This window comes from Antedon mediterranea, chromosome 1 (genome assembly GCF_964355755.1).
Source record: "Antedon mediterranea chromosome 1, ecAntMedi1.1, whole genome shotgun sequence".
Taxonomy (NCBI): domain Eukaryota; kingdom Metazoa; phylum Echinodermata; class Crinoidea; order Comatulida; family Antedonidae; genus Antedon; species Antedon mediterranea.
Window position 1 is genome coordinate 16,981,049 of NC_092670.1, and position 14,059 is coordinate 16,995,107.

General features: G+C 33.0%; 1 long non-coding RNA gene across 1 annotated transcript in view; it reads left to right on the forward strand.

Moving 5' to 3' along the window:
• LOC140047156 (uncharacterized) overlaps positions 1–14,059 on the forward strand; it is a 63,229-nt gene that overhangs the window by 19,712 nt on the left and 29,458 nt on the right. The window contains exon 4 of the long non-coding RNA XR_011844913.1: positions 6,512–6,705. This is a non-coding gene — a long non-coding RNA (uncharacterized lncRNA). The remainder of the gene's footprint in view (positions 1–6,511; positions 6,706–14,059) is intronic.

Genomic DNA, 14,059 nt, shown 5'->3' on the forward strand with positions numbered 1-14,059 from the left:
ATTTTATTCACTGATCATGTGCATCTTTCCTTTTAAGAAAAAAAAAATTTTGCTACAGGTTAGGTTACAGGGTTTGGGTCAAGCAAGAGATTGAAAGTGCTTTCATGTTCATCCTGGTTAATATAACTGTACATGCTTAGCACCACCAATATTCAATGAAGCGTGATATTCTGCAAAATTGTATCAATTTCAAATCGTTCTATGATGCATGACTTGGAGATCATTTATCTGCTAATTCTTGTTAAAACTTGAGCCATCGTTTTGTTAAACTGCGAATAGAATAATTTCACTTACAAAAGTTTGTAACAAAATATTCTCACGCAATCAAAGTTGAATAAAATTTCAACATCGTCTGAATCGGCTAATTAATTGGCTGCTTCCACACCCTTCTTGGTTTTCTTTAGAAAGCCAAGGACAACGAAAATTGTTACTTGTATTGTAAGATAATTTGACAAAGGCATTAGGTCTTGTTTCTTATTTTAGTCATAATAATAAAATCATTTTTAATGAGCCATATATCTAATCAATGATTGCTCATATGCGCAGTACATACATGTATAAAACCAGAATAAGAACTTTGGAAAGCAAGTTAAAATACCATAAAGATTTACGACCATATTAAAACTAGTGATACTACAGTAATTAAAACTGTTTAAAAAATGTTAAAAATATTTTTAAAGGTAAAAATGTATGTTAAAAATTTCATAACAAGACAAAGGTAAGAAAGAGAATGGGTAGTCCCGGTTTAGATGACGGTTTCAGCTTAACATTCAAAAAAAAAGGGGAAAAAACAAAAATCAAAACAGGAGCTGGTTGCACTCGTAATAGGTTGAACAATAATAATGTGAAAAGAAACAACTAAATACTTTGTGAGAAAGAGGTATGTGCATAATGGTGCATTCTAATGGTTTCAGTCTTTCCGGTATAGGCTAACGGTATATACATTTTCATATTGTCATTTTTAAAAGAAAATATTGTAAATTAAGATTTTCTCAACAAAGAAATCTCATATATCTTAATGAGTTACAATATTTTCTCTTTTTTACCAACTGGTTAACCAGAATTCCCTTGTCGGCCGATGGAAAAAGTAAGGAGGTGAACCATGTGTGTAGATGTGATCAAGTGTCTCCTGACAGTCTCCACCATAAAACATGGAATCATGTTAGTTATGTAGTTTCTGCCACATTTTCAAACAATGAATTATGAGTAACAATTATGTGAACCATTTTAGTGTTGAAAGTTCACAAACTAGGTGAAATGTTCTAACATAAAATTTGCATATCAAATTTGAATATTTGTATTTGCATGGCCTATGTTGTTCTTTGTGAAAACCGCCATTCAATAATATTGACACATTTTTGACACACACATGTTAGTTTGCATTAACCAAATTGATTTAGGAAATGTTAATTAATAATTTGTATATAGCCGGGTATAATCCTGTTGTTTGTTATTATTTATACCAGAGGGCACAGTTATGATCACTGGCTGTGATGTACTAGATTCATTCTACCACCAGAAGGGGCAACTGAATCTTTGAGTTATAGTAATTGTTTTGCTTTAGTTGCCCAGTTGTTCTCTGTTTCTTTTCTGTTCTGTATCTGTGTTTTGGTTGAATAAATAAATGAAATGAAAATGAGAACCATGGAGCAAGTGAGCCTCGAACCCTTTCTGATGTTATGGCTACGTAATTACGTTTCGACTGTTTTACCTGCTGACTTCTGTGGGCCATGGGTATGAAATAAGTGGAAAATGAGCATTAGGATTAGACTCCGATTTCATTCATATTGGATTTACCATATTTGTTGTGTCCGACATTTAGCCTTAATTAGGGGTTGGGGTTATTCTCGAGCATGGGAATTTACATAATATAATAATATTTTTGGAAACACTTCTGTTATGAAGATGTTCCAGTATAAAAATGATTAAGAAACGTAATTGAATTAAGACTATTAGTCCTACAGTTTGTTGTGAAACCAACTTTTCACCACTAATGTGCGGTTACCTAGATACCATCATGTATTTGCAAGTATACATGTATTTAGTTACAGACTTAACTGTGATTTGCAGAAAGATGTTATTGATGCTTATTCTAACATGTTGACTAAGCACGTAATTCTGACCATCAACGTTGGTTGGTTACGTTAAACATTGTTCCTTCTTTGAATAAAAAACAAACAGCTAGAAGTGTGTTGTCTATGTACAATTTTGCAGTCCTCGCAATTAAATTGTATTCATCAATTTATAATAAAATGCAATATACAAGGAATCAATGTTCTAACATAGAGCCGCCATTATTCTAATGTACTTACATAAAATGATATAATGCTTTAACTCGTATTGTATTTTATATCCATTAGAAATGCCTTTATATTGTGTCATTCTTGCAATGCTTCGTTTCATCCAACTATCAATTTCTTTCTTTATTCAGACACATAATTTAGGGAAAAGGTCTTGCAAATAAAGTGTTACAATAATTCATTACATTATGTAAAATTATAACAAAGAAGCTATATACTCCAAACATACAGTAGATATCCGTATTCATATTGTTTAGTTACTTGTTTTTTGCTAAATGCCATATCAATCCCATGTCATACTCGTAAATAAAAACATTTAAGTTTTGAATTTACTAATTGAAGCAGTTGGCAGGGGTCAATTATGGTCATATTGCACTGCTTAGTGTAATAAACCATTTTTACATTATTTTGTTTCTGGTCCTGACCGGATACTTTTATACTATATAGGTAGGTACAAATCTAATGGTATGAATAATAACTACTTGTTTGTTAACAAGCTGATTTGAAAAGGAGTAATAGTGAAGGAAACAATCCTCACGAAATATCTTAAGGAGGGAGAGGAAGAGTTGGAAGGAGAGAGGTGTGTTTTTATTTTAACAGAAGAAATAGTGCCGTAGTTGGTAGCACCGACATAACTTCAGGGGAGAAGCCTGTAATTGAAAAGTATTATCTAAGTACACAGCGCATTGAGACATTGTTTGTGGAATGAGCTATATAAATAATATATTGACATTAGCAGCATTAATTCCACTGTTATTCACCCCATCATATGGACTGGAAGAATAAGGATAACATCTAATCTAGATAAAAACTTTCAAATGACAATATTATAAAAAAAAAAGAGGATGGATCAGTAGGATAGAGAAATTATTTTTTTTTCCCTCTTTCTCAAATGTTTGAATACTAAACTAAATACATCGCCGCGTTACGTTGCGTTCTAGTGGGAACCACTCTTACAGCACATTTGGCTCCACTTTGATGCAATTTATGATCAAAATGTATCATAACTTTGATTTAATGGTTGCAGGTTGTGGCAGGTAGAGTTTGCTACAGGATCAAATATCTATTTAATTTGGCATGGTTCCCACAGTCATTTGGGAATTTTCAATTCCAGCCCTTTGCTACATCACCTGGTTACTGGTATAGCATGTACAGTCTTCTCGGATAAGGACTATAAACCGTAGGTCCAGTGTACACAACTAGCTCGTGTGCACTTTAAAGAACCTAGTACATCTTTCGAGACGAGTAGGGGGTTACCCCGGTGTATTAGTACATCACAGCCACTGATCACCAACTGGGCCCTCTGGGAGATCAGTCTTTGACTGAAGAGGTCACCCAGTATAAAAATGAACAAACAAACAAACAAACAAATCTATATCCGGCGTAATACTGTATAACTATATCATTTGTACCAGTGGCAGGTTCTGCTTTTGGGAAAAAAGTAGCGTACATTCAATACTGATTTCAGTTAAGTTTTCTAGAAAAATCAACACAGAGTATCTTCATTTAAAACTAATTACATTAATTGTCAAAAGAACTCTTCCCTATCGTCTGGGTGTAAACATTAAAGAAAGCTTGTGTCATACCTTTAGTATATGGACTTAAGAAACGCACTTTGCCCCTATTTCTCAATTCACAAATATATCAGTCTTGATTTAATATTCTGTGTATGTATATTTATTATTAAACCAGGTGAAATATAGCATCAATTCCCCAGTGTAGAAAAAGTAAATCTATAGTCATTCAAAACACATTGTTAATGTATATTACATATATTCATTGAGTAAACATCAAAATTTAAATTGTTCCATATTGAAAACAAACACATGTTTTAATTTGTTGAACAATGGTACTTCTAAAACAGTTTATAACCTCCATAAATAATGTTGTTTTTATTGTTTAAACCATAAATTACATTTTATAATTGCTTTAGACAAAAGGACTGTCAAAAATCATGTCAGTCATTTGTGTTTTTTTAATCTACTGTAGTACTTTTCCAACAGACTGGTTGTAAATTTTCTTGGTTTTTCTCTGTATGTGTTTTTCAAAACCAATCTTTTGTGGCCTAAAGAAACAACAAAACATTTTTTTTTTCATTTGTACTGTTAATATAACAGACATTACCGATTATAATCACAGGCAATTTCGTTTTTGAAATAATGTTTGTTGTATTTTCTCACAAAATTCAAATCCTTATACCTGCACCACCAGTACCAATATTGTTAATAATGCATAGACGAATCGAAAATGGAAAAGATAGGATAGGTTCAGTTCAGCACTTCTTTTTTACAATTTTTTGGCCTTCCTCCTCCCCACCCCTATTTCAAATCCCTGGAACCGCCACTGTAATGTACAGTTTCCAACTACAACATGATCATTGATCGCTTACCATGATAACTTTATGAACTTATCATGCTGCATGGATACAAGGCAGTTCTGTTGTAGGACAGACCAAATTATTCCATTAGAGTTTGATTTATATTCACATTATGACACAGCAAATAATACCTTTTTGATAATCATATTATAAATATTAAAAATATTGTGGATTTAGTAAGTTTATGATGACAAAGGGTGACTTCCGATCCAACAGATTATAGTCTAGATCTTTCTATATCCAGGGTCTTATAAATGATGATATAATTGATTTTTAAAAAAATCTTGGACTGTATATATAACAATCTCTGTACAGTAGTAAATATCTGAGGACAAAGACGAGGTCTTATAATTAATGTTATAAGTGATTTAAAACAAAAAAATCTTGGATAACTGTATATATATAACAACCTCTGTACAGTAATAAATATCAGAGGACAAAGACATTTTGGAATATATTTTGTTTAGCAAATCAAACTTAATTCCGAGTCTAGGGCAGGCAAAAATTAACTGATAAAAACTAACCGATAAACTGTCTGTGGAAACAGGGTTTAACCGATTCGACTCGTGAAAAAAATTAAAAAACTGCTAATTATCTCATTCAAATCATATAATTATCGGATAATTACAATAATTTTGATTAAGCATCTTGTTGTTTGGTAATATACTGCACACTTGGTTTAAAAAATTAACTGATTAACTGAACTGAATTTTGTATTGGCTGCAGAAACACAGGCTATAGCAATTGCATTGCAATGTTTTGCTATACAATTTTATAATGTGTAGCAATAAGTTGGTTTTATATAGCTTTTTGCTTCTCCACTTATGAAGAAATTATTTCATGAACGATAGACATTTTTCTCACAATAATTTGTGTTTTGTAAGGATTTTGATGGCTATCTTTTTTCTATCACCTATCACTGCAAATTAATAACAAACTCTGTGTAGTAAACATCAGACGATCTAGTCATTGTAATGAGATATGATGTGATTGTGATGATGCCAGATCCAGGTTTATGAATTCCAGTTGCATGAGACCATAATATTAATTATTTCCAAGAAATCATTTCATACGGCTGCTAGTAAGATGACATCAGTCCATAAATGATTGACATTTCCATAAAAACATGCTGATTTTGTTTCCCTATATAGAACATAGCCTGATGTCCTATGATATTGTTTTTTTAATGGTAAAGATTTTTTTTTTTATTTGACATTTTTTTTAATTGACTGTAGTTTTGTAGAAATGTGCATCTTATTTTAGCACTTGAGATAATAGTTTTGACTCATCACTTTAGACTTAAGAATTAAGCCTATGAATTAGTGATAATTCAACCATTATTTTGATGTGAATTGCTGTACTATTACAGTAGTACTACTAGTAGTATGATTACTACAGTATTTATTGGTTTAAATCATGAAGTTGTAAAAATTCAGTTAATAGATAATGGAAAACTAATAATAAATGAATGGACAAATTTTATCTTTTCGTATGGTAAGCTCCCCTCAGTAGAGCAATACTATTGTTGGTATCCAGTACCAACACCTGACTATTGGTTTGTGTAATTTTCCATATCCTAATAGCCAATCCTTGATATTAATCTTGATTTTTAATAATTAAATACACTACAAACAATACAGCTATTGTCTTTATTTTGGTATAGTACAATTTCCGAAATAAAAATTGACTGAAAACAAGAATTCTGCGTAATTCTTAGAGATTTTAGGTGTGTCATTTAAATGTTGTACATTAGTATAGACACACTGTATGTGTTACTATACTGATCTTTAGTTTTTTCTCGCACCAGTACTAAAATTATATCTTTAACTTTTAGTTGATTTGTTGAATCTGAAGCAGACAGGGTTAAAGCTTATTGATAACCTAACTTTAAGGATTTACTTAAACTACCACAATACCAGTGAAGATTAACTTTTGCTACCTGCTTAATAAGCACCTTATCATTGCTTAGCAACCGTTTGCCCTCTAGCTGACAACATGGTCGGAATTCTATAACAAAATATAATTATGGTGAGTTTGTTTTTTTTTTAATATTTAGTTTAACAAAAATGGCTCTAAGCATTTTAAATACAAATCCATTACTAAATCTTATTTCTCTTATTGAATGTAAAAATGTTACATTCAATAAGATAAATATAAATTCTTTGTAAATTTGTAGAAATTGTTTTTGCTGAATAGAAATTCTAAGAGTCATTAACAATTTTTCATAAACCAAATGTTAAAGTAGAATAAAAATATTTACAAAGCACAAAAATTAAAAGGAGGGGGCGTGGGAGCGAAGCATGCTAGGTGAGGAAATCTGATTTGAATAATGCGAATGATTATACAGGTGGGCTAATAACAGGTGGTTGCTAACAGGTGACTCTGAATATTTTTTACTGTTATACTAATGTTGTGAATTTCCTCCAGATACTGCAGCAAAACATTCCCCTGACAGTATTTTTTTAATGCTAGTTTAAACTTTGGTACATTTTGACTGATGTTGTTTTTAGAGCACAAATTCAGCAGAAATACAGTCAATATAACAATTATATTCTTTAAACTGTTTATTCAGCTTTTTCAGCAGAAGGCTGGTCCATAGATCATGTTAGGGAAAGGCCAATTTACACAGTAGATTGCATAGCTTTGTTCCACATACAATCTGTATCTATCCTTAGCGGAAACTGCCGGTCCACTACGCGCTTTGTATAAATGGTCGTAAGAAATAACATAAGCTTCTATATTTGTATTACCGTTACTGCTCGTCTGTGTAAATTGGCCTTTTTAATTTGTTTTGGAGAAAATTTTAGATTGTGAGAAGGTGTGATAACTGGCTTAGGTATGACTCTTGTAATCGCTTCTTCTGGGTGGTCTGATATTTGATTTATGCTGATATCTTTCCTATTCTTCCTTTTTTCCTCCTTATCGAGGAAGTGATACATAACCTTTGACCTGATAGGAGTATAGTACTTAGAATTAACCAAAACAATTCCTTGTTATTGTTTTTAATAGTAAATACTATATATAATACAAACTACACATTCAAGTGCTACAGACAGTGATGTATAACCAATTATGTACTGTACGCATATTGATAATATTGGTATACTGTAAATGTATGCATTTTATGTCATAGTTTGAGCAACCAAACCAATCTAGTAATTACTATCACATGAGGGTAAACTTGAATCACATGCTATAATAGTGGTATGGAAAAAATAACCGATTTAATATTTTCAGGGTTGTTTAGTGTTTTAAAATGTGTATTTATTAAAATCAAAGATGATATTAGCAAATTACAAGCATTTGATTTTAGGCAATTTAAATAAATCCATTACTCTAGATTGGTTTTGATTCAATACAAAATCAATGAAATAATAATTTATCAAGAAAGTAAATTTACCATATCCTTTAAATGACCTATGACCTATGCATATTGTGTTGGTCATTTGTGACCTATAATCCACCAAAACTGTGTTAAGGAATTAGGTAAGAAAGTACATCCCAATGTCCTCACATTTGCGACAACCAATGTCAGATCAACTGATGTGTCGTTGGTCGTCGTCTGGACTAAGAATTCGTAAAACTTGTTGAGGTGGGAAGCATGGACACACGTCTGAATGTCCCCGCATGCGCAAAATAAATTAACATGACTAGTTCCTAAAGTCCTACAGGGCCGTAGCCAGGATCTGTCAAGGGGGGGTTCGGACACTAAATATTTGGGTCAAACCCACCCCCCCCCCCACTCCCCCAGCCTGATGCGAAGCGAATTTTGTTAAATGACACCCCTAGATGGCCGGAAAAGACACTCTCGTGCAGCATGCTATATAACCAATGAGCAAAAAGATCATACTTTTTTCCTCCTCCTCAAACACGTCGATAATTTAAATGACGATAACTATTTGTTGCCGTATGTTAGATGCGCGTGCTCTGTGCGGAACCGCCGATTGTTTGATCATTTACTCCGTATTTTGTTTTGCGTTCAAGTTCAATGCGAACGTATATCTAGGAGCAGCCCAGAAAAAATCACACTGGGTGAAGGCAAATGCTATTTGCTAGCTCTATCTATAATATTTATTTACAGCAATTTGTTGAGGAATATAAATATGTAAATAGGTGATATTGATACATTTTAGTACGTATCGGCTGGTGGTCTAGAAAAAAATAATCGTATGCCATAATGTGAACTACAGTACTTGATACCATAGATATTATAGTGTAAAATATTAATATTCACTATAATCCTCTATGATACATTATACTTCATGGGCCCTGTTTCTGCTGCCAACTAAATACCGTATATTATACGGTATTTTTTGAATACCGTATATATACGGTATATTTTTGGCAGCAGAAACTGCGCTCATAAAAAAAATACCGTATTTTGTATACCGTATTTTCCCCACAAAATTTGTGGATAAAATACGGTATTTACAAATTTATACCGTATTTGTTGTACCCGTTTCTGCTGCCAATAAAAAATACCGTATTTTTTTTTTACATGACAAAAGGTCAACATTCGTGTTTTTATTTTCTGTCGCTGTCAGCTGTTTTACACACGTGTATATATATATTCGGCGAAAATGTGGAGCGAAGACGTCACAGTTTTACTAAATAAATTTGTGTGGGGAAGCTAAAATGTCTGGCCAACTAAAAGGTAATAAAAGGGACAACCACATTTATAAAGACATTTCTAAAATAAAAAAGCACGAGTATGGAATAGACTTGTCTCCAAAGCAAGTAAACTCAAAGCTGAAGAGCCTGCGAAAGCAGTACAACATTGCAAAATACAATAACTCGGGGAGGGAACGAATTAATTGTCCCCATTACGATGTTTCTGTGCTCTCACAACATCTCTATCACTAGGGCTAGGCTGTTGAAAGTGAGACGTAAAACTTCCTTTATTGCGACTTTTAATTATCGATCAAATAAATGAATGGCAATTTGGGTAAAAAAGATGAAATTTAACACGACCACCCAAGAAGTATTGTTAGCAGAAACGGGGTACTAAAAAATACGGTATAAAAAATACCGTATTTTATACCGTATTTTTATACCGTATTTTGAGCAGTTGCAGCAGAAACAGGCCCATAGTCACACATAAATACTGATGTACGTCGGAAGGCTATATACTTTATGCATGCTGCCTGACTGCCAGTGATTATTACTAAACAATTATAGGTACGCAGTTGTCTGGCGGTGTCCTTTGTACGAATCGTTCGTGCGCCAGCTGAGCTCGCTATGAGACGCGTCAATATCATGTTACATGCAGGGACCAAACATTTATTTTTCAGGTTAAAATCGGCAATTCATTTGCAGCTTTTAGAAATTTACAGACACGTATCACTAGTTGACGCTCATACAGAGAAGAAGGTTCACGAACAAGTTTACGAATTTTTCAATTTACAAACAACTTTTTGTACTGTGGGGCACGTATTTGGAGGATTTTTGGAGATGAGGGTGAGGTATTGGGCATGTCGGGGATGGGGGTTTGCAGTTGGTTAAGGGGGGTTCGCTGTAAAGGGGGGGTTCGCCCGAACCATAAAAATCCCCCCTGGCTACGGGCCTGTCCTATGTTGTTGCAAATCAAAATCTCTTTAATATAAATTAAATAGTTGATAGCCGGGTCAATGGATCCTTATCAATGCTACATCATTTAAGGCTGATTGCTCCTGTGACTTCCTCTTGTGTCCAATCTAACTCCCGGACTTAAAATTGTATGAGATTATGATTAAGCCAACAAAAGTTTGATAGTGAAGTTTGATCATCCTTGAAATATGTTTTACTGTACTTTAATTTTAATGCGTTCCAACAGTTAAAACAATAATTTGTGACATTAGCAATATATCGATTTTCCTGAAAGTCTATAAGAATGATCTATAATCTTTTGCAAAAAAAACTTTAAAACTGTGGATGTTATCGTGTATACAAACAAACTAAGCGAAACATTTGCTAAGTAAAAATCTTTTACACTATACCTCACCTTGTATATACTTTAACAAGCAATTTTTTTGTTAGTAAGTTTATAGAAATCTTAAGTGGTCCCTTGCATAAAGTTCAACTCAAGTTTAATCTATGGTACCTGACATTATAGTATTTTAATCCATTTTGTTCTTATGTTGTAAACACCGAAAATGAGTCAGTCAAGATCAGATATGATTCATTCTACCCGTTTCTATTTTTAAACCAGGGAACTACTTCATCGTAATGTTAATGATGAGTTAATACCAATTATTACTTTTTTAATGACGTCAAACTAACATCTTGACATCATCAACAATTTGAATTCAATAGCAAACGCAACAGATAGTATAAGTCACTTCCTTTTGAACCCATTGGTAGAATCCTAGTTGTCGCCAGCCAGCCATACTTCGGACATTTCCAGTTTTTTCCATATCCTTTGCAAGCCACAATAATTTGAGTTATTTACATTATTGGTCATCAGTGCTAATTGGTCATCAGTGTTAAAATACATTCAAGGTGAAAATATGAAAACAAAAACAATTTCAACTGTATAACACAAAAATAGTGCCAATACACAGTACGTAGTATAGGTCTAATGAAAGTGAATATAAAGAAATTTAGAAATCAATGCATTGTAAATTTTAATAAATAATAAATGTAACTAGTAACTTGTTCTAAATTATAACTATATTAGTAATTCTTCCATGATTATAAAAAGGATACCAAACATTATGAATTAAATACTATATTATTATTATTAAACACTAAATATTAAATAATATTATTAAATAGGCCTATTGTTACAAAATAATGTAATAATTTTTTTAAAAAGATCATGAAAATGACACACCGTCAGAACTTAGCAAATTAGAGTAAATATGTTACCATAAATAAAATAAAGGAGTGGACTTTCTGTGTTGCAGACGTTCTTGGGCACCTGTTGTTTTTGTTTATATATGTGTTGGTATTTTGACAACATGACCAAACGTACTATACATAATAATTGACCATACCACACACTTTCTTCTCCTCCCTCCCTGCTGGCATTTGGTTGGTGGATTTATTCAGTATCTATTCAACTCGGCTCATGAAAATATTCTCCCCATTCAACTCATAAACAGTTATTGTAGAATGAAATGACAGGAGTCATGAGGCCAAGAGGTTAACAGGGCCGTTGAAAACCATAAATTTGGCACAGGTTCAAGACTGGTAAACCATTAGTTGGATAAAGAAACGAGTGTACAAATCTGGCCTGTGTGCACTTTACAAATACAGTGCATCTTAGGGAAGAGTGAGGGGTTGTACAAATATACTGTATTGCGTAGTGCAGTAGTTTAGTCAGCTTAGAAAAGTGAAAAGTGCTATATAAGCAATTTATTATGTTATATAACATTTTAAAAAGATATTAGTACAATTAATTTCACTTTCAACCTGCATATCCTACTATAGTGCACTATGTTAATAGGGAAATGACTTATATGTCTTATGACTTGTTTATTGCTGTAAAAAAAAAGTATGACAACTACAAGAAATGAGTTTTAATCAATCAATTTGAGGACGTGAATAATAGTTGTTTATGTTTTCAAATTGTGTTCAAAATATTTACCACCATGGAATAACTAATTCTAGTATATTTAATCACAGCTTTTACAGCTTTTAAATATATATGTAGCTTTGAAATAAAATCTGCTAAATTTTATCTGTGTGTTTGAAATAAAATGATAAAAAAATGTTTTTTCTTTAAAGGAAGCAAACCAACAGGTAGTAGATGCTTTAATAAATGGACATTGGTAACTTAATATACTGTACTATAATAATATCAACTTTGTTTCAAAACGGATGCAGCAATTAAATCACCAGATTGATGTTTTTCACAAGGCCGTTAATTATTTAAAAACTATTTAGGGCCTGTTTCTGCTGAGCAGAAATAATCGATTATTAACCGTTTATTTTTTTAATTATTTTTGGGCAGCAGAGACGGCGCAAAATAAAATAACCGATTAAAAATAACCGATTAAAAACACTCAATCCATTGCGTGTTTTAATCGATTATTTCTTGTTTTAACCGATTATTTCGGAGCAGTTTTGAGCTGCAACACAAATAGCGATTATTGACCCCACTTTGACCTCTAGAGTATGGCAAACTCATTCACGTCACAAAGCATGCTGTTTATTTGCGCGATATCGACGACGATCAGCAAAACAACGATCGCGATGTAGACCGAATAACAATCAAATGTTAAAGCCCCCTTCCCTACGTTTTTTAGATATAATTTAAGATCACAAACTATATTTAATGTAAAAATAATACTATATGGTCCTATTGCGATAACTAACGGTTAAAAATGTGAAAAATAAGTCGATTCTAATAATTATAGCGGCCCGCTATAAATCCCAAAATGCATTGCGCGCGGATTGATATTTTTGTTTTTCACCTGTAATTCGCCCACTTTTTGATCGATCGTGAGGCCAAAACAAATGGAAGACTCCTAACTTTTCAGCGAAAATACCGGGTTTTCCCCAATTTGTATCAACGGAGTCTGGCAAAAATAGAAAGACAATTAATGCAGCAACTATACAACGTCAGGCTAGGTATATAGCTAGCGTATGATGTTCGTACGTTACCGATGTTTACCAGCTAGGCCTACAAAACTAAGCCTAGCTAGGCTAGGCCTAAGACCGTCCACGAGAGGTCGATCGCCGCGAGCTACTTAGGTAGTGCATTGTTTCTCACTTTTTATCATAATTTACCATAAAACGTACATTTAAGACAAGGAATGACATGGTTTAATGTTTTTAAAGTGATACATATGTATTATTTTCCAAAAAACGTCCAAAATTGCAGGGAAGGGGTCTTTAAACATTTGATTTTTATTATTTTGTGGGGGAGAATTATACCGAGAGACTCCAGGATTCTGTGTTACAAGTACACCGTTACATCCCACCATTCCAGGCTAACGATGTTTTACATCCTTTTTTAGGCCTGTTGTCTGTTGACTTGTTTCGGTAGAAATATATGGCCGAAGGTAGAACCAACGAACGGCGAAACAAACTTTTCTCGCCGACGTGTCCTTAATATAACATCATTATTCTGTTGTATGTGGTACGGTAGTAGGCCTACTGTAGATGTTTATTTTACAAATAATATAGCTTTACGTAAGAGTAATTTTTAATCCTACATGTGAGAGTTTTAGGCAGCGATATAGGATGTAAACAAACCAACTCTCATCGGCCTTTCATAACTTGAACTGCGCTGTGGGGAATGATAACGTGATTTTAAAAACCGATTACCTGAATAACCGATTAAAGTCGTAGCAATTTTCAAATGCAACGCGATTATTTTTGTGGTTTGCGGTGACTGGAAAAAATGGATTATTTTGATTTTTTCTGCAGAAACAGACCCTTAGAAATGCATTTACAG